We start from the raw sequence: 24,799 nt of genomic DNA on the forward strand, positions 1-24,799 counted from the left end.
TTTGTTTTGTTTTGTTTTGTTCCTGTAGGCCAGTAGCATGGTAAGAATTCTGATGGTCACCATTCAGTGACCCCTGTCACTTCTAATTCCAGGTGAATGGTCAAAAGTTGAAATTGTGAATCTCTCCCATGGTGTCAATGGAGGCCCTCATGTACCTCTAGACATTTGTTTCTGCCTATGCTGTTTACAAACACCAAGAAAGGAGTTCACACTATGTCTCCTCAAATGAACACGTGGGCTTCTCTGCCTTATTGACATTAGTCAAGGCTTCTGCCTTCTGACATCATGCATTCTGATAAGGTTGCTAATTCTGTGTCTCTGGAATAATGGAATTTTTAAAAGGAGTTCCATACAGGTGTAAGTCAGTATACTTGGGTCTGAAGTAGGCAGGGCCAAAGCCAAAAGAGTGAGCGAGAACCTGTTATAGGGATTGTCTGCCCTACTGGTGCCAGGGGGATTCCTTTTCTGGCTGTGGTCCGCTTCAGTGTTGACCTATGAGTGACCCACTACCACACAGCCAGAACTCTGTGATCCCTGCCTCAGCGGGAGAACACAGTGTGGCCTCATTTCTTCTCTGGCCCTTGACTTCCTTTTCAGCAATCATCAGGTATATTTAGTTATTCTTCTTTCCTTCCTTCCTTCCCCCTCTCCTTCCCTCCCTCCCTCCCTCCCTCCCTCCCTCCCTCCCTCCCTCCCTCCCTCTTTCTTCCTTCCTTTCTTTCTTTCTCTTTCTTTCTTTCTTTCTTTCTTTCTTTCTTTCTTTCTTTCTTTCTATTGTGGGGAGGGTTTCTTTCTTTTCTTTTTTCAGTTCTCTATAATTCCTTGCAATATGTTTCGGTCATGGTCATCCCCTCCTCTATCTCCTCCCAGATCCACCCCTCTTCCTTATCTGCCCAACTTTGTGTGTCCTGATTTATGATTGCTGTCTTTAATATTTTTTATTAAATTTTTTTTTCATAAAATATATTTGGTCATGTTTTTCCTTCCCCCTAACTTCTCCTTCCCCCAGATTCTCCCCACCTCACCACCTATTCAACTTTATGTTCTCTCTCTCAAAAAAACTCAATAAAAATGAAAAATGAATATAAAAATAAATATATAAAAATGGTAAGACAAAAAAAGGCTCAAACACAACAGAATGAAACAAAAAGTCCATTTTATTTTGACAAATTACTGCTGGACCTGCCTTGGAGTATGGTTGATACACCCAGTGATACCCCATTGGAGAAAACTTTTCCCCCTTTCCCAGTGGGTATCAATTACAAGCAGCTTCTTGGATGGAGAGATGGCTCAGCGATTATTAACACTTACTACTCTACCAGAGACCCTAGGTTCAACTTGTAGCTCCATGTTTGTATAATAAACCTTGTCTTTGGGAGACACAACACATTCATCTACTCACCTTAGATAGGAAGACTGTGATGGATCAAAGTATGGTACCACCAAAGTTCACCTTGGTGAACCAATGCATTTTATAAGGGTGACTTATAGAAGTATCGGTGAAGGGTTACTTAAAGGGGCAGAAATGACTCAAAGGCAGCTGAATCACCAAAGCTGGGACCACTCACAAAAGCTGGGAACCTGGGGCACACAGCAGAAACTGAAGGCAGCTCAACAGATTGGAAAGTGTCCTTACAAAGTGCCTCAGTTTATCATCCAGGCAGCTCAGCTGGTTTCTGCTGCTTCTAGGCAGTGGCTCTGGTCTGACTCTTCTTTGTGGCTTGGCTTGTTTACTCTTAGGAGTCAGAGGCCTAGTGAATCTGGTTAGTTTTAGGAACTTCCTGAAGCTGTTTTGAGTTGTTACGTTCTTGCTTAGAGGAAACTGTTAGACCACACACCCATATGGCTGCTCATAGTTCTCTGTAAATCCAGTCCCTGGAGCTCTGACTCAATCTGGGCCCTTTGGACTCCCTGGGTATCAAAATTTTCCCAGGGGCCTATCCTGAGATTGCTCCCAGAGTCCTGGGGAAGATGCTATGGCTGGAATGGGGGTATTCTGGGGGAAAAGAATCTAAGTACATCGAGCTCTTTTGTTTGTCCACTTTATTTCTCTAAGACACAGTTCTATGTACATAGCTTCATTTTAATTCTGATACTCAGTTCCTCTCTGTCCCTTCTTTTCCTGTCTTCTCATAGTCCTAAGGAAGCTCTTCTTCTACTGATCTCATCTTCGTCCTCAGTTTCTCTATCCATATTTGTTCCTTCCTTTCCTACTCTTCTGACCTGACCCAGTCCCTATGAGCTACCAAAACTCTGCCTTGTTCTTTCTTCTCCAGCCGTGTGATTCTGCCCGGCCTTAGGAATTCTACCTCAACCCTCCTTCACCTGGTATGCAAAAAACCTTTTAGTTCTGAGTCAGTCACTCTGGAATCTCATTTCACCTGTTAGAGGAAGGAGAGTCTGAGCTTGATTTGCACAAGAAGCAAAACTATGCACCTAGGAGACAGATGCTTGGCTTTGGAGCTAAGCTGTATCTCTGAAAGGATGTTTTACCTTAAGTCAGGGGCATCAGGCACCTAGTGGGTGTTCTGGCCAGGTCACTTGCCCTTGGATGCTTTGTTTGGAGCTGTCTAAAGATGATATCTGCAGAATGCAGATATCTAACTCAAATGCTAAAAAGGGAGCAGGGAGTCTGGAGGCAGAAAGTCCTGTCTATGTGACCTTATCCAAGTACTTTAAGCATATATGCCCAAGGAGTGGTCCACTCACAGTTATGAGTTCTTGGGGAAAACATGAGCAAAAGAAATTCATACTAAGAAATAGCTGAATGTGAAAAGCCCAGTAACACCAAATATTCCTTTATACATGGCTTCCCTCTAGAAGGATTCCTTGACACTTCAAGGTATAGCTTTATCATACACATCTGAATCTCTATTTCATATTCTTGTAGCCTGCAGCACCTGGGCATTATATACACATAGCACAGAGAAATATGTACAGGGAAAATACCCACACACTTAAAAATAAATAATAAAATACTTTTCTATTTCCTCTCTCTCTCTCTCCCTCCCTCTCTCTCTCACACACACACATACACACACACAGACAGACAGACAGACAGACACACACACACACACACACAGAGAGAGAGAGAGAGAGAGAGAGAGAGAGAGAGAGAGAGAGAGAGTGTAAAACTTGTGCATGTGTCCTCAGGCATGATTGAAGCCAGAGGAGAATCTGCCCACTTCCCTTGAAGCAGGGTCTTTACTGAACCTGGATCTAAGCAGATGCATAGGAACCCTAATAATCCTCCTGTCTCTATCCCATACAGCCATGGTGTTACAGCCATGTAGAGTGAGGCCAATCACAGCCTTTTTTCCCCCACACTGACATCCAATACATGTTTATGATTTGATTTTGTGAAGCAAAGACAAGCATTCAGAAAACTACTGACAAAAAAAAATCTATTATAGGAATAGGAAGTTTCTCTCTTTTCTTTATTTCTGAGATTATAATGTAATTCTAACATTTCCCCCTTGTCTTTCCTCCCTCCAATCCTTCCCACTATACCCTTCCCTACTCATCTTCAAATTCATGGCCTCTACTTTCATTAATTGTTATTGCGTGTATATGTATACTCACATATGTATATGTGCTATATATACTCATATTACTAATAATACGCTGCTAAGTCTATTTAACACTACCCGTATTTGTTTTGGGAGCTGACCATTTGGCAGTAGAAAACCAGTTCCCTGGGGAAGATCACTTCTTCTGTTGTTAGCTTTACCCAGTTGCCTACATTTTTTTTCTAAGGTTGAAGCCTCATGGACTTTTCCCCATCTACTTGGTCATGTCCATTGGTACCACCTTGTTCAGTTCACATTTGGGAAGTCATGTTGGCCAGACTTTATGAGTGCAGCTTCCAACAGTGGGAGACACAATCTGAACAGCAAACTCCCCGATCCTCTGGCTGTTACAATCTTTCTGCCCTCTCTTCCAAAAGCATTCTCTGAATCTTAGGTGTGGGAGCTCTATTGCAGATGTATCTGTTGGAACTGTGCATTTTAGTTGGTTGTAGTTTTCTGTAGTGATCTCAGTCTGTTGCAAGAGAAGAGATTTCTTTGATGAGAGGTAATTAATAAGAGGTAAACACTACACGTATCTACGGTATAAGGAGAAATGTTTATAGATTACTATTAGATATTTTGCTGTTTTAGTAAATTAGTGGTTGTAGATTCTCCAATAACTATTGGAGAATAGTTTTACTAGCACTAAATAGTTATTTAAGCTTCCAGTACAAGGCAAGATTTCTCTCTTGTTGAGGGGGTCTTAAGTCCAATTAGAGAGCTGTTGGTTACTGCCAAGTTATGGGTGCCACTACTGCATGCTTAGGGTTATTATGCTGTGATGGTCATTGATGTGCTTCATAGGCATTCCAGACTTGTAATGGGTACTGAGAATTAGAACTCAGCTCCTCATGCTTGTTCCGCAAGCACCCTTACTTGCTGAGCCATTTTCTTAGCCCCAGAATTGATTTTTTTCACTGGGGGTGAGGTGGGGTGGGGGGTTAATATTCCTGACACATGAAGGCAGAAAAGTTAAGTACACTGAATCTGCCACCACGCCAAATGTTACCTATGTAAATTTCACTTAGATTTTCTTGTATTTGGTTTGTCCTCTTTTCTTCTGCTCCTGTGTTAAGAATTGCTTTGAAAGAGCAAAGCAGTGTATCATAAACTTAATACATACCTCAGTTGCTTCTCCAGTCTGCTTCTGTTTCATTATCTGTAAACTGAAGATAACAGCCAATTCTTACCATAAAGAACTGATATGAGTTCACCATGGCCTGGGTGTCATAGAAGGTAATTGTCACAACACACAGATATGGTGGAAAGGCCCAACTGCCAAGGTAAGTGACCCCTAACTCACTGCATGTATTAGGAAGGAAACTTCAAAAACTCCTGAAGTTCAAAAACAAAAACAAAATTCCCAGAGCTGGGTTCAGGTGAGGCAGAGGATAGCTAAGTGGTGGGTTTTAATAACTGAGGAGGGTGTTTGTCATTCAAAAACCATCCATTCATTTTTGCAGTTTGTTTGTTTATTTATTTAGCTTGGAGAATTTCATTCATGAGTACTCTTGACAGCATTTCCTCTCCACCCTCTTCCCCATACAACTTCCTCTGTGTCCCTGCAACTCCTATCCAAATTCATGCCTCTTCTCGCACCCAAGGTGCCTAGATCCAAATCTGTAGATGTGAGTATATAGCCTGGAGTAACCACAGAAACCAGGAAAGTAAAAATGTATGAGAGCAGTGGGTTTGGATGTTGCTCTAGAGAAGGGAATAGAAGGATCCAGGTGCCATGTGCTCACTTGACTAGGAGGAGTGTTTTGCTTAGTAAGTCATTTGGATCCAATTTTCTTCCTTCCTTCCTTCCTTCCTTCCTTCCTTCCTTCCTTCCTTCCTTCCTTCCTTCCTTCCTTCCTTCCTTCCATCTCTCTCTCTCTCTTTCTCTCCCTCTCTTTTTCTTTCTTTCTTTTTTTTTTAAACAAGAAAGGCTAGTCCAGCCTTGCAACTGTGGAACCATCAATCCATAAAAGGAGTTTTGTGGCCTGACATTATATTGCCCTCCGTCAAACAGCAGCTTTCTTTTTTAGCATTTTCCATTCATTACTGGCCAACAGCTCCCCTATCCCCACAGGACAGTGAAGTTCAATTGTCATAATAAGTACAAGCGCAGGAAAATGCCAGTCACCCCAGGCAAGAGCTTTTGGAAGCTTTGCAGCTTGTAAATGCCTCGTTCTGAAGGAGCTGTGTACTTTTTCGGGAAAGATTTAAAACCACATTATATAAGTGGCAATTAGTGGCTTCCCACAAATTGCGTATTACTCTAGCAAGTACACACTCTTCAAAGTGCTTTGTTGATGGGCTTGAAGGATTGGACTTCATTGTCCTTCAGGGGGGCTAAAGGGCTTCTTCTCTTTCCCTTTTGTTCTAGCCTAGGAAGATGCACATCACCTAAAGGTGTATAGTCCAAGAGACTGTGCCTGGTTGCTTTCAAGTCTCTTGACTAAACATACAAAGCAACATCAGGTGTTGCCTTGAAAATATGTTTTATTGTATTGTCTCCAGTTTTTATCATTTCATTTTTAGTATACGGGTGACTCCTAATCTATGCTGGTTTATGAGCTTTCTTATAGTCAATAAAGATATAGACTACATAGAAAACACATTTGTTCCAGTTAAATGTGCCATAGTTGCAGTGCTGAGCCAAAATGAGTTTTGCTCAATGAAAACAAAGCTCGAGAGGAGATATGAGAAGCTGAGTTGTGAGGCTATAAAAACCTTGGATTGCACCTCTGCAGTGAGTCTATACCTCTGGGCCAGGAATAACTCTATTTGTCTTTGCTAAAAGGGTTTTGGGGGAGAACTCAGAGGAGAAAGTATTTGTCATTCTGGGAAGACAGCTGGTTGACTGGTACATCAGCATTCAGGTGGATGCTGAAAGTGTTGTGATAAGCACGCCACTGAGGATGACCTCATGTGACAATCAACTAGAGAGCAAGTCAAACATGATGTAGTAGTTAGCTCTATGCAAAATGACAATGACATTTTATTCGTAAAAGCAAACAATTCCAATTTAGATCTGATTTAGAAGTCTTAGACTCTACCTGACTCTGCTACTTTCCATCTCTTTGTCATAAACAAACCATTTCCAGACCTAGGTCTCTGTTTTCTTGTCTGTAAAATGAAGGAATTAAGTAGATAACTTTTATCATCCTGTCTACAGATTATCTGGATTAATGCCAAGTCATTCTCTGCTTGGGCATTAGAAGTTAACCCTCAGACCTTAGTCAACTATGTCCTAGGATGACCCCTCCCCCCCAAAAAAAACATAGACTACAAAGATAATATATTTGAAAATTCTCTAGAAAAAAGAGCCATATAAATAGTAAATCTCCAATATATGTGCAAGGATCTTGTTGACAATGGTGTTGAACAAGGTAAATTAGGGTTGGAGAGATGACTTAGCAGTCAAGAGTACTTGCTGCTGTTCCAGAAGACTTAGATTCTTGTTCCAGCATCTACATCAAGCAGCTCACAACCATCTGTATCTGTAGTTTCTGCATCTGATACCTTCTTCTAGCTTCTGCAAGTATACTCACACATACACACACACAAACACACACACACACACAAGATAATAAAATTAATCTTTTAAAAATGCAACTGAAAGTTAGGAGGATTTTCCAGTCAAGGAGTTTTGTATTATTTAATAATTTAGCAAGAAAATGTTTTCTGGGTACCAGAGAGACTCTTACCTAAGCAAATGTCTTCTCATTGCTGGTATTTGAACAGATTAGAAGACATGGGTGAGACATGATTTAAGAAATAGAAACAAGATTACCAACAGCCCTGAATCCACCCAGCAGTCCATAGAAGCAGTAGCTCAGCCATTTGAGAAGGCATATTTGGAATAAAATGCAATAGGGCAGATGGGAATTGATAACTGATTTTAAGATTGAGGAAGTGCAGAACCCATGGACATGATTCTATCAGCCTGTAGTGGAAAGGCCCTTTCTTCTACAGTGTAGGGTTACATTTAGGAATGAAGCTGTCCAACCAGAGCCTTTGCTTCCCGTATTTGTATACACGCTGGCCATGTGGCCCACGTTCACTAATGACACACATGCAGAAGGATGAAAAGTGTTGGGGTGGGTGTGCAAGCCATGGGGGATTCTACATTTGTTTCCAGTGCATCCGCTTCTGAATGAGTATGTAACAAAGCCTCAGGAAAAGATGAGACCCCAATACACAGAAACCCAAGCTCCTCATTCTCAGGAAAGCTTTTCTTGAATCAGAAATTCCCACATTGCACTCTGACATGACTGAGAAATATATCTGTATTATATTATGCAGTAAAGTTTTTGAAATATATTCTTCTACCATGATATGAGTCCTGGTTTGTTTTCTATTGCTGTGGCATAACATTCTGGCCAAAAGTAACTTAGAGGAGGAAAGAGTTTATTTGGCTTGTACTTCCATATCAAGGTCTATCGCTGAGGGAAAGGTAGGGCAGGAAATCATGTGGGAACTTTGAGGCAGTAACTGAAGCAGATGCCATGGAGGAATACTGCTTACAGGCTTGTTTCCCATGGTTTACTCAGCCTGCTTTCTTATACAACCAAGGACGACCTGCTTAGGGTGGCACCAACCCCTATGAGCTGGGTGCTCCCCTATCAATCATTGATCAGGAACAACTACAGACAGATATCCCACTGTAGTGAATTCTGTGTACAATGAATAACTGGAGAAGGATTTATAGAGATACATAGAAAATATGATGAATTACAACATAGTTTATGAATAAACTTCTGAACTGAGAAGAGTTAACAGTAATCAAAATTTCAGTGTAAGAATGAGAGCAAGTAGAGTTTAAAACTGGGTCTCTCTCTTCCTGAATCTTTCACTCATGTCTATATTTGAGTTGATGGGTAGAAATCATGGTCATTTTCCATAAATCATATAGATGGCAGAATTATAACAGCTTAGCCTGCCAAAGACAAGGCACATAAAAAACATCCATGCAGAGTTTCATACTGCACTGGGAATTAACTCTGCTATTTAGACTCACTGTGGAGTTTTCAGAGGGTTGTGACATCTGTAGATGACTAATTAACCTGTGCAGCAAATCCATTTCATGTGCTGCCATGATACAGCCAATCAAAGCTGGCTTGCTGTTTGCCCATTTGGAAAGTGATGAGGATTCCCATTTAGACTTAATTGCAGTGCAAAGGTTGACAATTATCTTCTCTATAGAAGCATCCGATGCTTCGATATCATTGTATGCCTATAATTAGGTACATAATTTGTCTTACAGGAATTGTAGCCCAGTCATTACCTGGGTCTTATGCCCATAATTAGAAATTCAAAAATACAGAACGGGAAGAGTGGGTTGGTGGGATGGTAGGGCCACTACACTGTGAAGATCTGCGAGGAACTATTAGTCAGGACTCAGTAGCAACCCATATCTCCCTGGATTGCTGCCCTCTGTTAAAATTAAAAGTAATTTGGATGTGTGGAGAAGGCAAAAATGATGGGAGAGTAAGAACACAGTTAAATTGCTTGTCCAAGACTTGACTTAAATAATTTTTTTTTTTAAATCTCATGGACACCTTAAATTCAACACTTGAAAACAAAATCCTCATTCACTTCTGGCCACTGTCTTCCCCCTCTCCTCCTTCTCCTGTGTCTTCTGTCTCGGGTCAGGCCAAAGATCATGACATTGGTTTGACACCATGATCTCTCTCTCCCAAACACATGACTACTCATTTCCATGCTTCTATACTTGGCTTGCATTCTCATAGTGTGGACCTCAATGATGCTCCAAAGGGCAGGCAGCTCATTAAGGGTTATGACAGATTAAGGCAAGACACCATGTCTACTATGGTCTACTAAGGAAAGCAGCCCCAGAGGCTCTCATATTTGATCATGGAGTCACAGAATCTCCATGTCCGTGGGAAAAGGTCACAGTGAAGAAGAACAGATAGCTTTGGAGCTATTGTGCCCAGTTTTGGAAAATAAAGTTTTCAACAATCATGCTCTTGCTTTCTGATATGCCAGTCACTCTTTCAATCTTTCTCAACTTCTGTGTGCCTTTAAAAGACAGATTTAACACAATTTCCCACCTTTGGATTCTGCACAGGAGCTCACAAAATTCCCCCCACAATTCTTTTTTTTTTTTTTTTTTTTTTTTTTTTTTTGGTTTTTCAAGACAGGGTTTCTCTGTGTAGCTTTGTGCCTTTCCTGGGACTCACTTGGTAGTCCAGGCTGGACTCGAACTCACAGAGATCCGCCTGCCTCTGCCTCCCAAGTGCTGGGACTAAAGGCGTGCGCCACCACCGCCCGGCCACAATTCTTTTATACAATAACTTTCAAGCTTCTTTTATCCAAAAGTGGAGTGTCCCTGTCTACTCACTGACAAATTTCTCTCTCCTGCCAGAATATAAGGATTTCATCATCCCATGCATATGACATAGATAATGATACCTATCAAGTCCTACCAGTTGTTACATGCATGTTTTATTGATCAGGAGACTAACCAAAGCAGTGAATAGTTATATTTACACACACACACACACACACACACACACTCAGAGAGAGAGACAGAGACAGAGACAGAGGCACACACAGAGAGATAGACAGAGACAGAGACTATGTCTGGTTTACTTCCTGATGGTGTTAAACTTCTACCACTTTCCAAAATGGTTCTAATGATCTACATCCCCCAATATTCATATGCTTATACTATCATTGGTCTATATAGCTAATCAAACATGCAAAAGTGATAGTATTACAGTTCTCAGGCTAGACTGTAAGAATCTTCATTCTCCCCTCTCATTTCGCCGCCCCCCCCCCCACTGTTTCTTCCTCACAGTCCCAACTGCTACATTGCCAGCAGTCCTATGGGGATACCCACACACTGGGAACTGAGGTCTCTTGTCATTGCTACATGGGTAACTTTGCAGATAGATGCTTCAGCTCTAGGTGCCTTTAGATACCTGTACCCCTAACAGCAGTTTGAGTGAAACCTTATGAGGAGGACAGATCCAGAGTCCCCTAGAAAAGCTTCTCCTAGATTCCTGGCCCCCAGAAATCATGGAAGATGGTGTTTGTTTTATTGTGACTATTTGTGGGGTAATGTTTTATATCACCAGAGATACTTAATTTACTAATACATTTTGTGTGTGTGTGTGTGAGCGTCATTCAAAGAAGTTGCAAAGAGCACTCCCTTCCTACTTCTTGGATTGGAACTATGAGTATTTTGTTATTATTAGGCCAGACATCTAGGTAGTAATTCCTATTTGAAGTCAAACACCTGGCCTTTTTCTCCAACACAAAAGACCTCTCAGTTGCTACCAAGAGAAAGTAATGATCTCACCTCTTGGAGTATCTGAGCTAATTAGCAGTGTGATGAAGTATGGCATGCCCAGCAATAAACTATCCAGACTTGATCATCTAACAAATTCTCTTATAGAAAGAAAGTGATGCCAATGAAACAGACATTAAACTACAAAACCTCAGGCCATACAAAGTCCCTTCACTTTTTAACTCTATTTTAATTCCTTATCAGTAATCTCCTAAAATTTCTGATTGTGTTGACTGAAAGAAACTTCATTTCACCTCTAAAAAATTGAATCATGAAAGAAAAAGAAATACATGAAACTACCAGGAAACATCTCATTTAATATGCCTCTCAGAAATCGAGGAGGAATTGACTAATCTTGTGTATTTAAATATACTTCCATGGAATATTAGATACAGATAATTCAGAAAGCATAACGTACAGGTTTAACATACACATTCCATTAGCATATACATTAATTTAGCAATTCTTTATGCTAGCCTGCAGCCATCCATTTCTGCACCAACAACTGCTAACTAACCATCAGTAAGTGCCTGAGAGGGCAGGATCCTCAAAGTGTGCACTACTCAAATGGGCATGGCCAGAACTTCCCCTTCCCTACACTGCAAGATATTAAAAACAAAAGAGGAAAGCAAGCAAGATTTTATACACATGTACAAGGAAACTAGGAAAGAAATATATTCCTAGACTTGAAAATGCTTCTCAGGACTATGCAGAGCATTAGGTTTCTAACATAAGCTACTTTGTGAATCCCCAGAAAGAAACAGGGAGAGATGTCAACAAAAACCTCAGTATTGGCTGAACCCAGAAAGAAATAACATAAACACACTTCCTGAAAAAAAGGTCAAAACCTGCGGTGCAAAACCTGAACACCTTATTTGCAATATTATGCATGGGAAGTATGTGGACTGGGCTCATAAAATAGATTTTTTAACCTGCCTCCATCTGGGTCTAAGAGGCTAAGGAAGGAGAGTGACTCAGAGAAGTATGTCAGCCATATTAGCTGGACACTCAATGCTCAGAGTTTTGGACTGTGGAAAGCTGCTATGTGAGAGCATGATTTGGGATCTGTTTTACTAAAATAGTTTAGAAATATCTTCTTTCTAAAATATAACTTGTTCTTCAACAGTAAGCAATCTAAATGAGAAAGCACAACATCAACACACAGACTCAAAATGAACAAAAAGGAGATGGGAAGCAATGATGACAATAATAACACTGTGTGTGTGTGTGTGTGTGTGTGTGTGTGTGTGTGTGTGTGTGTATGGTTGCAGGTGACTGAGGAATCTAGAGAGGACACCTGGTTTCCTGGAGCTAGGGTTACAGGAAGTTGTGAACTGCAGCCTGATGGAAGTGCTGGGAATTGAACTTGGGCCCTCTGGAAGAGCAGCAAATGGTTTTAACTGCTGAGTCATTTCTTTAGACCCATGATGCAAGTGTTTCAAACCCTAAGGATTGATTATCTTTTAAAGAACAATCATGAAGCCAGGATGAGAGAATAGATGCAGGAAACAACACATTTAACATAAGGTTATGGAATATGAATCAACAAATTTCAGAAAAAAAGCTCACGGAGAAACACAATCATCACTGAAACCAAGACAAAAGTAAAAGACATAATAAACCTAGAGGAAATCACAGTGAAGACACAGGAGTCAGAAATGAAAAATCAAATAGAAAATGGAAAAAGTTTGAAATATTTAGAAAGTGTTAGATAAACTGTTTAACACCCACAAACCTATTCAATGTTCCTGCTATTTCTTGAGGAGGAATGACAAGCTACTCATCAAACAAGTATTTTTTAAATTTTTTTTTATGCCGAATGCCGTTTATTGAAGGAGGGAGGTCTTAAATACAGGCTTACAGCACAATGGGAGAATCCCGGAGGGCAGAAGTTTGCTACTGATGTTTTACAATCTTGCATCTAAGCTGTTAACATCCATTATACAGGATACACAGACAAGGAACTTCCCTTAAGCATTTAGGAGGGTGAAACCTGGCAGGGAATTAGCATAGGGAGGATATCAAGATCAAGGTCAGCAAGCAAGGCTACAGTTACCCAAAACGGGGGTCAGAGCCCTACAGGTCCCCCGTTTACTAAAAAATGAGCTTCTGACATCAGCAGGTCACCTTACCTGTCATGGAGATGTCTGCCCAGGTCACACAGGCGCTCTGTCTTAGGTTGGTGAGCACCCCTAGGCATTACCCATCTCTGAATACTCATTATCATACAGGCTTAATCGTGTGTGAGTTGCAGAGTTAACTGCTGACAAAGATCTCAAAGTGGCACTGGGCTTGCAATCTGTATGTTCGACACATAAAAGACCAACAGAAGTCCTAACCCACCCATAGCCGGTAGGCTAAAGGCAACTAAGCCATTCTCTTCCTTAATGAGCCTTACTGCAAATTGGAGCCCTTGTAAGATGGTATCCCAAAAGCAAATGGAACTTGAGTTTATAAATTTATAATTTTCAAAGCTAATCAAAATGTATATAACTATTGAATTAAATTTATCACGCCCAATAGAATGAAAGATTAACTAACTATGGTAGGTACTTTTGCTGCCAGGGTTTCCACTGTGCTAGCTGTAGTACTTTTATGTTTAGGAGTATTTGCCTAAATGTATATCTGTTCACCACATGCATGCTGTGCCTAAGGAGGCCAGAAGAGTGAGTTAGATTCTTTGGGACTGGAGTTACAGACAGCTGTCAGCCATCATGTGGGTGCTGGGAATTGAACCCAGGTCCTCTGGAAGAGCAACCAGTCTTTTTAACCACTGAGCCATCTCTCCAGCTCTGAAAAGCAAATATTTGCATAAATAACTAAAAATATTTCCTACCCCATTAAAAACAACAACAACCATGAACCTGAAGAGGAAAGGCTATGAAATATGCCAGGGGACAGTTAACAAAATGGAGTCATCAAATTCCACTGTATATTCCAGTGACAGTAGCAGTCTCAATAAAAAAAAAAAACAAAACAAAAAAAAAAAAACAAAAAAAACCAAGATTTGTTTGACAAACAAGGCGAGAGATGGAAAAAAGAAAACAGGAAGTGGGACAAACGTGTTGTGGGGTCTAGTGGCGTTGTCGGGGAATATGGATGGCGGGTATAATATAAAACATTGTATACATGCATGAAAGACTAAATGAAATATTTTTAAAAGATAAAGGTAACTTGCAAAGGAAAAGAAACATGAGGTACATGTCTGGTTTATTCTAAGTAGCCATTAGAGACGGGTAGGGCCATACCCACAGGACCCTTGAGACAGGATTGTGTAAGCCAACAATTTCATATCAAGCTAAGATTTCATGTGTACAGTTCACAGAAAATGTGCTGTGTGTGTGTGTGTATGTGTGTGTGTGTGTGTGTGTGTGTGTGTGTGTGTGTGTGTGTGGTGCTTGTGTGAGTCTGTGTGTCCTGCACATGCACATGAATGTGCATGTACTGGGAGACCTGAGTTTGAAACGGGATGTCTTTGCTCAGTTGCTCTGCCCAATTATTGTTTGAGACAGGATGTCTCACTGAACTTGAAGCTCCTTGATTCGCAGGCTGGCCAGCGAGTTACTTTTCTTGTCCACTCTAGTGCTGAGGATGTGGGAGCCATCCAAGGCTTTCCACATGAGGGCTAGGGAAGCTGAAGTCAGGTCCTTTTGCATTTTACTGACTGAGCCAGCTCCCTCCCGAGACCCACTGGGAATTCTGAACATGAAAAAGTCTCAACCAATGTTCCTAATGATCCCCTTTTCATGCAAATGATAGAAAGAGAATCTGAATGAACCAAGAAGAGACTGAAGAAAGAGTGTGAAGACGCAGAGGAGGCTAATCCACAGGATTTTATGACTAGGCAAGAGGAACACACATAGAACAGGCTGTGTCTGTGTCCCTGAGACTTGATGCAGAAACTGGAGCAGAGCAAGCTCACCCCTGCATCACCAACCAGTGCAGGGTGATAGATAAGTCTTCATCACTGACAGGGCATGGCAGAGGAACCAAGATGTAAATGGAGCACAAATGAAGGAACTGCATTCCTAAAACTAGAGAAGGGAGACAAGAGAGCATTGCTGCTCCCAGCTAGCAGCTACTCGTTATTACCTAAAAGAACAGAAACGCTAGCAAGAGTGTGGATTTATCTTCATGCCATTCTTTTAAAGTGAATAAAGTTAAAAAAAAAAAGTACCACATCTAAATATCCTGATTGTGGTAGCATGTGCCTCTAATCCCAGCACTTGGGTGGTTATAGGGATATTAGAGGTCAGCTTTTAGTGAGTTTGAGGCCAACCTGTTGGAAAAAGGAGGCAGAGGAAGAGTAGGAGAAGGAAGAAGAAGAGGAGGAGGAAGGGGAAGGAAGTAGGAGGAGAAAGGAAAGAAGAAAGAAAAAGAAAAAAACAATTAATTAATGAATAAAACAGTCTAGTTTAAAAAGCAGAACTGTTTGAAATTTATCAGGCTATTCAATAAGGAAGAACATGCTTTGTCAATGACTCCTATAAAATGGTAGCTCTATATTAAGTCAGTACGTACACTATAGTAAATTACAAACACCAAGATATCACTATTACATAACACTTCAATGAAACTTTCATATTAACCATCAGGAGACAAATGCTCCACATGGGTGGATATTTGTAAGTTATTTATTCATACATGCTTGGCACTAATAAAATACATGCTACATATTCTTAACTTATCTAGAAAATTATGAAAATCCAAATAGTGTGCGGAGGAGGACTAGAACTAGATCTTGAAGCTTGCTAGTTTCATCCCAAATGCAAAGGCATCACTTTTAAACCAGGAAGGCCTCAAAGGACAGTGAAATGGGTTTGAGGCAAGCAGATCAGACCAACAGAGACAAATAAAGGGATAAAAAAATGGTAGAAAGCAGTCATTCCGAGACATGAAACAAGGACCCTGTGAAAGCTGGTTTTATGACGTCATTTGCTAACTGAGTAATACAAGATGCACAGAGTGGGAAACAGAGCAAAGAGGGACTACAGATGCATGAGAAATCAAAATAAACCCAAACATTATGCTGCTCAACAGGAGCCAGTGGACTTGAGAATCTCAATGAAATGGAACATTTATGATGAAATCCCCAAGATCTGCTATAGAGGACGACCATACATATATGAAGTCCAGGTCTGCCTAAGGAAGATGGGAAGGATGTAGGGAGGGGCCTGCCAGGCTTTAAAGGGTAAGGGGATCATGGTGCTATTTAAGCTGTCCTGCAGCATAGATGAAGACATCAGTTTCCACATACTTCTCATGAACAAATATTTCATCTTTAGCAAAGCCTGATAAGAGTTGTGCATATAAAGAGAGTGACAGATTCTGTCTTTTATGAACACATATATTTATTTATTTGGTGTGTGTGTGTGTGTGTGTGTGTGTGTGTGTGTGTGTGTGTGTGTGTGTATGTGTATGTAAAAGAGAATGAGAGAGAGAGAGACAGAGACAGAGAGAGCAGACCAGAACCACCCCATATGTTTGGAGTTCAGAGGATAACCTATGGGACTTGGGTCTTTCTTACTATGGGGATCTCAGGGGATTGTACTCTGTCAGGCAGGTTTGGCAGAAAGTACTTTTATCCACTGGGCCATGCCACCAGCCTAGATTCTACCATTTTCATAACTACCACCAATGTAAAATATGTTGTAGAACATCATAAAATATATGATATTAGCATAATTTATTAACACAAATATCCTAGGAGATCATTTAAATTATTATAATAAAGCAGAGACAAGTTTAGAGATCTAAAAAAATATAATAAACAAAATCTTAACATTAGCTAACTTTTATTCAGGAATGACAAGTAGCCAAGCATTGCTCTAAGCACTTTCATCTATAAGCTTATTTTTATTCTCTTCTATGTGGAAAGGAATGCACAGAGAGGTTAAGTCATTTGTCAAAAGTCACATTTTTTGGGAAAAAGATCCAATAAGGAACCAACAAATGGATAAGTTCCAGAAGAAAAAAAATGGTGATTGAGCCCTGGTGCTGATCATAGTCTTTGTCTCTGACAGCCTCTCACACCTCTGGCAGCCTCCCATACCCCAGCAGCCTCCCCTCCTGTCTACAGGCTAGTGTCTACATAAGGACAGAGGAACAAGTTTCTCAAAGGAGAAGGGGCTAATCCTCCGCTCTCACTGCTGCTCCAGCTCTTGGAATTAATAACAGGAGATGTCGAAGGCACTCTGTCATTTGGATTCATGTCAGCCTTATCATGCTATTTGGTGCTAATAGATTAGGATTCTAGAACCCTCCTTGTTGGCAGTATTCCTGAGAGTCAGGGCAAGGCAGACAAGCATCTTTACATGAATGAAAAGAAGCTAATCCATGTCCCTGCTTTCTCTCTCCTCCTGAAGTCTGAGCTCTCTCAAGTGTGTCTCTGATGTGTACAACACTGTATGATTCCTTAGTAAGTAGCAATTAATGGTGATGATTGATGCTAATACAGAGTTAAAGTAACTCCAAAGTCTACCATAGCATTGGAAAAGATGAAACTACCTCTTTATGAGGTAAAATAATAACCAGCCTCCACACAGACATGGGTTTCAAACCAGTACCCCTGCAGGGGTGCAAAGAGGAACTTTCCAAATATTTATGTCCAAGTATAAATGAGGGGTATTAATATTTTCAAGTCCCAATTAATGATAAAAGTTAAAAAAAATCAAAAGAATTCCTGTGGGTGTTTCTTAGTAGTAGAAAAGGTGCTTAGCATGTACAAAGCCCTGAGTTCCATCCCCAGCACGTGTACACACTAATCACCTTAGTTTTTAACCATGAACTTAGTCTGCTAGGATTCTGTTCTTCTCTAGCCTTCTGGAAGGCAGTGCAGAACAGTGGTTGTGCTCTGGGTTTTGGAATTTAGAAATATCATAGCCTTGCTCTGTACAAGTGGAAAGTTGAATTTGTTGAGCTCCCATCTACAGCAAGCATTGGATGAGCTCTCAGGAAGGCTGTGCAGAGCCTGACAGATAGGTCCTGCTCATTGCGACTTGATTTTAGGGGCATTAGTTACCTTTCTGGTTGCCATGACAAAATACTTGGCAGGTGTGTTGGATCACAGTTTTGGGGGCTCAGTCCATCATGGAGATGGGAGTATGGTGGGACAGAGCAGTGACAAGCCAGACAGCAGAGGAAGAAGACTGCCAGCACCCAGCTGCATTCCTTCGTTTTCTACTTTGCTTTTGTCTGGGCACCTAGCTCATGGGGACAGACTATCCATATTCACTCTAGATGGCTTCCTCACCTCAAGGAATCCTCTGTGTGAATGTCCTCACAGGCACTCCTGTGCCTGGCCAGTCTCCCAGGTGGGTTTAAATCCAATTGACTAAGAAGATTAACAATGGCATTCAATACCAACCAATGTGGGAACTGTCAATAGCTAATCAGAGTTTCCGTATAAGTCTTATCTCTGTGGATAACGGGCAGGCTATTTCTCATTAAAATGTTTGCAGTTGCCAACCTTCAGAAACCAAGCAGGGTCAGTGACGAATGTCATGTTACAGTCATTACCTGATGCGTAGTATGACAGGAGGGGACAGTGGTGCTAGTGGTGATTGGGATGTAGAGCACAAACAATCTGAAGTGGACTTAGGATAAAACACTGCTGGTAGCCAATTGAACTACCATATAGTTGACTTATTTTTCTCTCTGAGATGTTGGGCCCCTCTGCTTATAAGAAAGCTGTTCCTCTTTTAGGACGGAGAAGAGAGACTTGAACTGGAGTCAATCCTCACCAGTATATACACACACACACATATATATATATATATGTTTATACACACACACACACACACACACTCACACACATAATTTTTAAAAATGAACTCACTGCTACTGGTGAGATGATAGTGGGAGCAAGCCATAGGGAGTGGCTGCCTTTCTGTTTTGTGAGACACACCAGCAGAGGTTCAGCCCAGTGGATCTCACTGCCATTAAGTCTCATGGTGCAGCGCCACTCAGGAACATATAATCCATTATAATGATTCTTTGCTACAAGCCCGTCAGAGAAGTCTCTGTTGGCATCGTCCTACAGTCTCCTTTTGTCTTGGGCTTTCATCACTCTCTCTGCGGAGAGAAGAGATAATGTCTATTTTCAGAACTATTCATGAAATACTGGCCGTGGCACAGCAGCTTCCCTGGGGAACCTGGTAATTAAGACAGTTGCTTAATTAGTATGATGATGCATGCGTCTGCATTGAACACTAAGCACTATAATTACATTGTGAACCTCAGAGGAGAGCTACGAGACCTTAAGGTCGGCTTTCTAGGCATTAGCTTGGATCATGGAGATGAGTGAGTTGCCAAGTGTTCCTAACATGCTTTAAATCCCTTGGGGAACTTGGAATGATGGTGGGTTTTGGAGTCATGTGATCAGTCTATAATGCATCTCTCTACCACTCATGGGAAGTGGAATATAGGACACGGGTCTTCCACTCTATGAAGTTTCCTACTTTCTGTTAACAGAAATGGTCATGTACATATTATAGCGCCATTATAAAAATTAAATGAAATTATGTTAAAATATCCTAGGAGAATATAAGGTCACGTTCTTTAAAAGTCCACAGATACCATTTACGTCAGCCAGCCAGATTGAGAGTGAAAACATATCTGATATAGGTATGTCCCAACTTTCATGGGACACAGATCAGGGATTATGTACATACTAAAAAAAACATTTGCTGTGTATCCAAAAGCTAAATTTACCTGTATGCTATATATTTTTCCCAAGTGACTCTATGCTTGAGGCATCATAAATCCTCTTTCAGAATGCATTTTCACAGGGTACCAGGGTGAAATGATGAGGTTTGTCCTCAAATTCTCAGACCATACTTTTCCGCTGTATTCATAGTGCCTTGGCAGAATGTAAGCTGTGCATTTTCCCGCTGTTGTTATGCTGAACAAAAAGAGAGAACATACAAACAGCATCCTAAAATACAGGGGAGGGAGGGTGATGCTACAAGGTGCAAAAGCCAGGTTTTTTAAAAGAGCCATTTAGAATTCCTCAAACTCAAGGAGCACCACTCTTCTTTAAACTGGTCAGAAGCAGCCTGCAGTTGGTCTTCTTTTGCCCAGAACTAAAAAGGTGGGCTCTTCTCACGTCAGCCATTCCCTCTTGCCCTGAGCCCCCCTCGACTAGACTTGCACCCAGGTAGTCAGAGTCCAGCTGTGTCTGAGAGGGCTTTCTAATCTCCCAGGCTTGAAACGACACCAACAGCTAATGGCTTCTTGTGCAATTGCAGAGCCTTCTCTTTAAACCAGCAGGCAAGTTGGTGTGTTCTCTCCAGACAAGGACAAGAGAAGGGAAAACACAAACTGCTAATTGCCTTATGGTAGCCGTGGGCACTGCGAGACAAGAGGCATTCTCCAGAAAGTCTTTAGCACAGTGTCTAATTCCCAAAAGCCAGACTGTCCAAGAATTAAGAAGCAGGACCTAGAGCCAGGGCTAAGGGAACACTAGAACATTCCTGGAGCAAGTTCTGTGGAAGAACACATGCAAAGGCAGGGTTTTTCCCCAACACAGTTTTATGATCCAGGGACACGGAAAAATCATTAAGTGTGAGTGCGTGTGTGCAAGTTGGCAATTATGAAAGCCTACAGAGAAACAAATACTTCACTAACCCTAACATTAAACCTAATCCTTGTTCTAGCTAAATAAATCTGAACTCTAACAAACATAAGAAAGGTCAAAGGTTAATCAAGGCCCATGAAGCCATTTAAAAATGTGATTCATAGTAAATGTGTTTTGAGAAAATATTCATAAAGTTTTACCCTTTAGTACAGCGTTTCTGTGAATTATTTTATGATAATATGCATGAAACCAAAAAGATGAAAGAGAGGATGTGTGGGTAGTGGGTTCTTTGGGTCACTAGGTTTTTTTTTTTTTTTTTAGCTTTGCAATTAGATTTTCATCAATGAAAATATTTAGTTTTCAAGTTAGAAAAGATGGCACATTTGGAAACATTATTAAAAGCTCACACAGAACACGAATACATCCCTTTCTCCTAATAATTTAAGATTTAGTTGGAAATAGTATAAGTTACTTTCCTCATTGCTTTAACCACATACCTGATGAAAAGCTGTTGTTTGTTTTTTATTCTTTTGGGGGGCCTGCCACCCAACTCCCAAATAAATCACACACAGAAGCTTATTCTTAATTATAAATTTCTGGCCTTAGCTTGGCGTGTTTCTAGATAGCTTTCCTTAACTTATCCCATCTACCTTTTCTTGTTCTCTTACTTCTGTAAATCTTACTTACTCCATGGCTTGCTGTGTAGCTAGGTGGCTGGCCCCTGGAATCCTCCTCCTTTTCTGAATACTTCTTCTCTTTTCCTCCAAGATCTCTCCTTCAATTTATCCTCTCTGCCTGAAAACCCCATCTATTTGTCTCCCCTGCCTCACTATTGGCCTGTCAGCTCTTGATTAGACCATCAGGTGTTTCAGACAGGCACAGTAACACAGCTTCACAGAGTTAAACAAATGTAAAATAAACAAAAGTAACACACCTTAAAATAATATTCTACTACAAAAAGCAACTTAAGAAATGAAGGATTTATTTTGGCTTGTCTTTAAAGGACACAGTCCCTCACAGGTGGGAAGGCATGGATTCTGGAGCATGAGGTAGCTGGAGTTAATTCTCAGTGGTGGCCATAAATAAGTGAGAATATCCACAGTAACTCACACAAGAGGATGTATTTGTAGGATAGCTGTTTGGGATTGGCTACCAAAGGAAAGGCCCTCTCCAGGGCGAGGGTCAACCCAGGAGATACAAGAACAAACAGATGTGCTTGTTACATCAAAAAACCAAGTAAAAGACAGCATGGCTGTTTATAAATACACCCAGGGATAAAATTCTTATATCAGTGTCTTAGTGTCTTGTGATAATTAATTTTGAATAATGGAAGGTAGGTTCCCCTAAATCACAGCCCCTTCCGTCTTGGCCAGGCTCACTAGAACAGTATTAATGACTACTCCCCTTAAAAGGGTCAAGTCCCTTGGTTACACTTTATTATGAAATCAGAATTTCTGTTTCGTTTTTCTCTTGAGGTTTCCTTCTGCAGGGTTCGGACTTTGCTATGCTTTTCCCCAAAAGCTTGATGACTTCACACTGACAGGAACTTTCACCTGGATCAGAAGAGAATCGAACTCTTTAACATCTTATGAAAACTAACTCAGGAAGAGTCCCTGGGCAGACCCGTAGATTGCAGGAGGAAGTGAATTGCTCCTCCTGTCCACCCATTCCCACAGTCTTCAAGGAAGTCAGGAAACATAGGCAGAGTAACAAGAGCTGCTAGCTGACAGATGGAACGCTTGCATGATTTACACGAAGAATGCTTACCTCTCCTCCACATTAAAATGGCCATTATTACAACTTGAAGAGCACAAACTGCCCTAGCGAGGCTTTCAGAAGTAAGAGGGTAAAAGGACAGGAATCTGTGGTGCATTTTAAATTCCAAATAAAAATTCCATTACAAATGTGAGCATCTGAAAGGAATTTCCAGTCATGCGTTGGTAGATAGGATTATTAATAAGAATATTGCTGGATTAACACTAGTTTAAAGACTTGTGATTCTGTCAATTCAGCAGAAAAAGAATGCACTCTGGGGGTCTGGGGTGCATGAGGTCACTGGAGAGGTTCACGGTCGCCTCTGAGAAGGAAAGGACCGGAGTGTTGCAATCTTCCACTTTCTCCATGTGCCTGTGGTCTGTGAAGATGCCTCGAAACAGTCGTTTGACACCATAGTCCAAGGAACAGACTCCCCTTCTACCCATGTCCTCTACTGTGCCTGAGTCTGGACTCCAGAAGTAGCAGGGAAATCTGTATTTCAGTATCTTGTCATTTGATAACAGAGAGAAGTGGTCTTAATCTTGGTTCTTACGTGATGAATTACATTCTTTGTACCCTTGGAAGGGAAGCACATTTCTTAGCCTTGGTGATATTATGATAAAAAATAATAGTAATATATTCCGTACCTAACCAACTGTGTTTAGTCTAATTATTTCTGAAATAGGACACATTAAATCTTCTCTCTGTAGGAATTCATTGTGTCAGATGGTATGTTCATTACTAGAATGAGCACACCACACACACACACACACACACACACACACACACACACACCCCTTCATCAGAAAGGCATCTCTCTGTATCACTCACTTTTAGTAGTTGATCACCTCATAGAAATATAAACTCATGTAAAACTCATCTATTTCCAACCCAGTTTCTCTTCTGGATTCTAATCTGCCATCTAAGTGTTCCTTCCTTACCACTTTCCAGGTAATTGAACCCTCTCATTTCCAATGATGAACAAGGATGACGGCTTTCTGCTGCTCACAGACAGGAAAGCAAACATGTAAACAAAGCCCGGAGATTTGAACTTTCTTATTTCTGTCTTTTCTTCAAATTCCCACCACAATTCTGATTATCACCATGGTCTCTCAAATTTACCTCCTACTAATTTTCCCCTGTCTCTAATTTACTTTTGTTTCTACCACACTGATGTAACCCATCATAATTTGTCCCCTGCTTCATTGCAACTGATTTCTAAGACTATGGCCTCCCTTCCATTCTCCAGATTTACTCCATCATCCTTAAAATAGCCTGGGGGATGTTCCCATTTGAGTCTTGGGAGATGGCCCTGGAAAGATGGGCTTAGGGTCATTATGAAGGACTGGAACCTGCATCTTCCAAGGTGTCTGGCACACAGCAGGCTCTTCAATGCTAGTTTGTTGGTTTACTCAAAGAAAGGCATTTGGGAACCATAGGACTCTGTTAATCCATTGCAGTATAACACACTTCACTTAACAGCTAACAGCACTCACTCTAGTGAGGTATTTCCTTGTTCTTTCCTGGATTAAGTCTGGAGTCATCACCTTATTTCATATTCTTACACAAAAAACTCCTAAACATCAGAGGAAAGTGAAAGCCCAAGTTATAGATTGAAATATCAAATTGCAAATTCATTGCAAGTTTTAGTCCAAAAGAAATTGGATGAATATTTAAGAACTAGAGAAATGCTCAGAACCTAGCAATCTAAGAGAAATCAGATTTAAAGTTCATCATTTTGAGTTACTATTGATGTGGGGAAAACACCTGTAAAGTATGGTTGTGACTGTAACTTTAGATGATGGACTGACATTGACTGTGAATAGTATAGAGCTGTGGACTCTGAAATAACTTGTAAAGCTCTCTAGATGTCCCATTCCACGTGGGTTAAATCCGTTTCTTTTCTTTTTTTCTTTTTGTTTTTTGAGACAGGGTTTCTCTGTGTAGCTTTGCGCCTTTCCTGGATCTCGCTCCGTAGACCAGGCTGGCCTCGAACTCACAAAGATCTTCCTGCCTCTGCCTCCTGAGTGCTGGGATTAAAGGCATGCGCTACCACCGCCCGGCTAAATCTGTTTCTTATACTAGAAAATTCACTCACTGTGTTTACTGCAAGTTCATGGAAATTCTTACACTCTTAGGTGAACTGTTATTTTTAAGAAAATATAAATTGAAATAAACCTTGACTGGAATTAATAAAAGTCACACACATCTTTGTTGTTTTTTCCTACTTCTGAAATAAAAATTACCATATATAAACAACTCATATAATGATCAAGGATAAATGTTCTGTGTTGACTAACCTAGGAAGACAGTGTACACGGTTAAGAGAACACAGACCTCAGAGATGTCAGGAAATAGTCAAAACTCACCATGTGCTTAAGGTGTGAGCTAAAAAAAAATTCTATTTGTTCAGGAGCCATGAAATCTTTAAAAAGTCATTTCACACCTCTTCATGAAAGATCACTGACTGAAGAATATGCAGACAGGGCCTGAAGAGAGATCTTAAACAATGTCTGTTGTGCAACCCTGAGGACCTGAGTTCAACCCCCAGCATCCATGGAAGAAAAGCAAGAAATGGTGGTGTGCACTTTGTAA

The 24,799-nt window shown here is 40.8% G+C and overlaps 1 long non-coding RNA gene across 1 annotated transcript; it reads right to left on the bottom strand.

The window, feature by feature from the left end:
- Positions 1-3,481: 3,481 nt before the first annotated feature.
- Positions 3,482-18,934, bottom strand: LOC119087699. Its single transcript, XR_005091204.1, has 3 exons — positions 18,710-18,934; positions 4,693-4,735; positions 3,482-4,041 (listed from the first exon to the last, which is right to left on the bottom strand). It is a non-coding gene; the product is annotated as an uncharacterized LOC119087699 (long non-coding RNA).
- Positions 18,935-24,799: the final 5,865 nt, after the last annotated feature.

This window comes from Peromyscus leucopus, chromosome 1, assembly GCF_004664715.2.
Source record: "Peromyscus leucopus breed LL Stock chromosome 1, UCI_PerLeu_2.1, whole genome shotgun sequence".
NCBI classification, from domain to species: domain Eukaryota; kingdom Metazoa; phylum Chordata; class Mammalia; order Rodentia; family Cricetidae; genus Peromyscus; species Peromyscus leucopus.